Source organism: Borostomias antarcticus, assembly GCF_949987555.1.
Source record: "Borostomias antarcticus genome assembly, chromosome: 31".
NCBI lineage: Eukaryota > Metazoa > Chordata > Actinopteri > Stomiiformes > Stomiidae > Borostomias > Borostomias antarcticus.
In genome coordinates this window covers 5,360,502-5,365,501 of record NC_140264.1, presented here as the reverse complement: position 1 = coordinate 5,365,501, position 5,000 = coordinate 5,360,502, and positions in this window count along the sequence as shown.

Here is a 5,000-nt window from a genome sequence, read left to right as displayed (position 1 = left end):
TTTTATGGGCCTGTTTCTAGAAATTGCCATGGTCAGAATCACACCTGAGTGACAGAAAGCGACATATAGACTACATAGCGACATATAGACTACATAGCGACAGATAGTCTACATAGCGACAGATAGTCTACATAGCGACATATAGACTACATAGCGACAGACATAGCGACATATAGACTACATAGTGACAGATAGACTACATAGTGACAGATAGACTACATAGCGACAGATAGACTACATAGCGACAGATAGACTACATAGCGACAGATAGACTACATAGCGACAGACATAGCGACAGATAGACTACATAGCGACAGATAGACTACATAGTGACAGATAGACTACATAGCGACAGATAGACTACATAGTGACAGATAGACTACATAGCGACAGATAGACTACATAGCGACAGATAGACTACATAGCGACAGATAGACTACATAGCGACAGATAGACTACATAGTGACAGATAGCGACAGATAAGACTACATAGCGACAGATAGCGACAGATAGTCTACACAGCGACAGATAGACTACATAGTGACAGATAGACTACATAGCGACAGATAGTCTACATAGCGACAGATAGACTACATAGCGACAGATAGACTACATAGCGACAGATAGACTACATAGCGACAGATAGACTACATAGCGACAGATAGACTACATAGCGACAGATAGTCTACACAGCGACAGATAGTCTACATAGCGACAGATAGACTACATAGCGACAGATAGTCTACATAGCGACAGATAGACTACATAGTGAGATAGTCTACATAGCGACAGATAGACTACATAGTGACAGATAGTCTACATAGCGACAGATAGACTACATAGCGACATATAGACTACATAGCGACAGATAGACTACATAGCGGTCTGTAGACCAGCTGGTTGTCTCTACTTGCCCGTGTGGTTTTGGTCGCCAATAGCAACCGCCAGGGCAACAAAAACGCGCGAGCTCAAGCCTTTATTAATCCAGACGGTGGTGCACGCGACCCCGCGTCCAGACCAGACCGGGCCCGGTACCGGTACCGGGACCCCGAGGGACTGAAGTCTGTCCGTCTCTTCTGGCGTGCGTGCAGTTTGGAGGCCGTTTAATTATGAATAAGGCCACACGGTGTTATAATGCCAGTCACCAGTGTGTGTGTGTGTGTGTGTGTGTGTGTGTGTGTGTGTGTGTCACCTACAGTCCAGATGAAAGCCTATAGTGTGTTTCCCCACTGAGCAAAGACACGTCTAAAAGACGTCTTTTAGATGTCTTTTTTGTCTTTTTCGGACGTCCAAAGACATCCAATTAGGAGTCAGAATGAATGTTTATTTTAGCCGTTCAGATATTGGACCCGTTCTGCACGTCCACAGACGTCTTAGAGGGGTCCAAGCCAGACGTCTTAGAGGGGTCCAAGCCAGACGTCTTAGAGGGGTCCAAGCCAGACGTCTTAGAGGGGTCCAAGCCAGACGTCTTAGAGGGGTCCAGGTCTTAGAGGGGTCCAAGCCAGACGTGTGAATATTGAGGGGTCCAGCAGACGAACACACGGGGTTCAGGACCGACGGACAGGTCTGGTCTGGTCTGGTCTGGTCTGGTCTGGTCTGGTCTGGGTCTGGTCTGGTCTGGTCTGGTCTGGACTACTCTGGTCTGGACTGGTCTAGTTTGGTTTGGTCTGGACTAGTCTGGACTGGTCTAGCTAGACTAGTGTGAGTTGAAGAAACTAGCTGAAGAGACTAGGGGTACTGAATGAATGAATGAATGAATGAATGGTGAATGAATGAATGAATGGTGAATGAATGAATGAATGGAATACTGACTCAAAACGTTTGGGATCTATATTTCCCCTCTCTCTCTCTCTCTCTCTCTCTCTCTGTCTCTCTCTCTCTCTCTCTCTCTCTCTCTCTCAAGACATGATCTGAACGTCTACCTGACGTTGTGTGTTTGCTGGGTATAGTGTGTTTCAGCGGTAGGTTTCCGGTGTCGGAGGTGTAATTGTACCTGCTATCCGGTTACACCGGGTCCGGTAGGCTCGGTTAACGGCTCCTCACGCCGTCTGCAGTGCGTGGATCCATCGCTCGGGGAAACCGGGGTTTCCTCAGTCCGTCAGGCGTCCGGTTAAAACAAAACACACACGGTAATCTCCCCGGTGTCTTATCTCTGTCCCCCGGTGTCTCCCGGTCAACCGTAAACTTCGTAGTCAAGCGACCGTTGGCCGTTTTCCTGCCCTGCTCTATGCGCGCGTGCCACAGACAGTTCTCTCGGTTCCAACGGCTCCGGCGACTGCATTCCGAGCCACGCGGATGACGGAAAGAGCCGAGCGCGGATGACGGAAAGAGCCGAGCGCGGATGACGGAAAGAGCCGAGCGCTCACTCGGGTTCGGGTCGGGTCGGGCTGGTCTCGCGCACCTGCTGATGCTCAAAAGTGGAGTAGAGACTTTCCCGTCTGTGGCGGACGCGCGCGTTTCGGGTGGTACGCGCAGAGTCAGACCGCTGAGTGAGAGACAGAGTTTTCCTTTACATATCTTTTCAGAGACCGATAATCACAATAGGGAGACACTTTGGACCTCAACAAGCATAAAAATACAACTGCGAGTCTGAAACAACTGAACACCCACATCATAGGTAGGTGCCTACATCCTAGGTACAGACGGTCAAAGAGCAAGAGCGCCCTCTGGCGTATTTTAGCAGCTAGTGCAACTGCAAGCAGACAGAGACAGAGAAACACACATCATAAAGCATCATAAAGTGACCGTTATAAAAGTTTGCCTTTTATTAAAAGAGTGACACGTCAAATACAGGCATGGTCAGCTTCACAATCACAAAGAAACAGCGTCACAATATCAGGTGGTCAACAAGTTACACCCAGAGAGAGGAGAGGGGGAGGAGAGAGAGGAGAGAGGGAGGAGAGAGAGGAGAGGGAGGAGAGAGAGGAGAGAGGGAGGAGAGAGAGGAGAGAGGGAGGAGAGAGATAGAGGGAGGAGGAGAGCTGCAGAGCAAGACTGAGGGAGAGAGAAAAGAGAGAAACGAAAGAGAGAGATAAAGACAGAGAGGGGCGGGGTCAGGAGAGGGAGAGAAGGAAGGAGAGAGAGAGAGAATAAGAAAGGAAAGAGAATAATATTGTATGGCTTAAAATATCTGGAAGCATGAGAACAGCAGCACTATGGAACCACAGAGGGTTTACACATAAGCCTAGGGTCCAGGGGTCACAGAGGGGTCGTGGGAAGGTCACAGGTTAAAGAGAGGTCGTAGGGGGGAGAGAGGGGTTATAAAACGGTGTATATAAAGTCTGGTAGGGTCACCTTCCCTCCAATAGAAAACACCCAGGGCTGCATCTCAATCCAAACAGGGGCTCCCTTCCCTGGTCTCCTCGTCTCTCCCCAGCCCTGGCTAGGGAGGGAGGGGCCGTGTGTGAGGCAGTGTGGCAGCAGGTAGAGGCTGAGGTGAGTTTAGAGTTTTTACAGTAAACCCCGCCCAGGTGGCAGCGGTGGCACACCGAAACAAACCGCCTCTCTGTCTCATGTGTCATCAGTCAGTTCAAGACTCACCCCAGTCATTCTGACGTGTAATAATAATAATAATAATAATAATAAAACAATAACAACTATTACCTTTAAGATACAAACACATTTAAGAAACACTGTGGAAAGAAATCTTTTCTCTGTTGGATTGTCTGTCATGGAATTTCTCAATGGATGAGTGGAGGATGAGTAGAGGAGTAGGGGATGATGAATGGATGAGTGGAGGATGAGTAGAGGAGTAGTGGATGATTTATGGATGAGTGGAGGATGAGTAGAGGAGTAGTGGATGATGAATGGATGAGTGGAGGATGAGTAGAGGAGTAGTGGATGATGAATGGATGAGTGGAGGATGAGTGGAGGAGTAGTGGATGATGAATGGATGAGTGGAGGATGAGTAGAGGAGTAGTGGATGATGAATGGATGAGTGGAGGATGAGTAGAGGAGTAGTGGATGATGAATGGATGGGTGGAGGAGTGTAGAGAAGAGACTAGAACAAGGCAGTTTGGTCTTCTAGCTAGTGATTTGGGGGCAGCGTTGTTCTAATGCAGGGAGATGACCAGGCACACACACACATACACACGTAAGTTACATACAGTACATGTTACATACATGTCACAGTGTGTGTGTGTGTGTGTTCTGTGCTATGTAAACAGAGACTGACAGTTTGAGGCTGTGGAATAGACAATTACTGCTGAATGTAAACAAACACACACACATGCTCCCACACACACACACAAACACACACACACACACACACGCTCTCACACTCACTCACTCACTCACTCACTCACTCACTCACTCACTCACTCACTCACTCACTCACTCACTCACTCACTCACACCACCTGAGATGCAACAACACGGGGGTCTATCTGTGTGTGATACAGGGGCAGGCCTGTAGCCACGACAACAACAGAGTAGAAGCTGAACCAGAACGTAGAGGTCAGAGGTCAGAGCATTGACAACATTCCTTTAAGATGCACTAAGAACAACCAAAACCAATAAATACATAAACATGCAGTACAAACTATATTTATACTGCATGGGAGTACTGAAATTGACACTCCTTTGGGAGTTAAGTATTAAAAATCAATAATCTTGTGGAGTAGAAATATGACCTGTAGCTTTACAATCATGCTATCAGAGAAACGCTGCCCCCTAGAGGACAACAAATCCTCGTAAATAACATTATATCATGGCGCTACTGTAGTTCCCATAAACAGAGACCAGTCAAACCATAACCCCAACCCTAAACCTAACCTTAACCCCAACCCTAAACCTAACCTTAACCCCAACCCTAAACCTAACCTTAACCCCAACCCTAAACCTAACCTTAACCCCAACCCTAAACCTAACCTTAACCCCAACCCTAAACCTAACCTTAACCCTAAACTAGTCTCGCGACGCCAGAACAGCGGTGAAAACCAACGCCACCAATCAGAGCCACTGTCTACATCTCTAATAGAGTCCGCCTCATGTCCCCCTGTC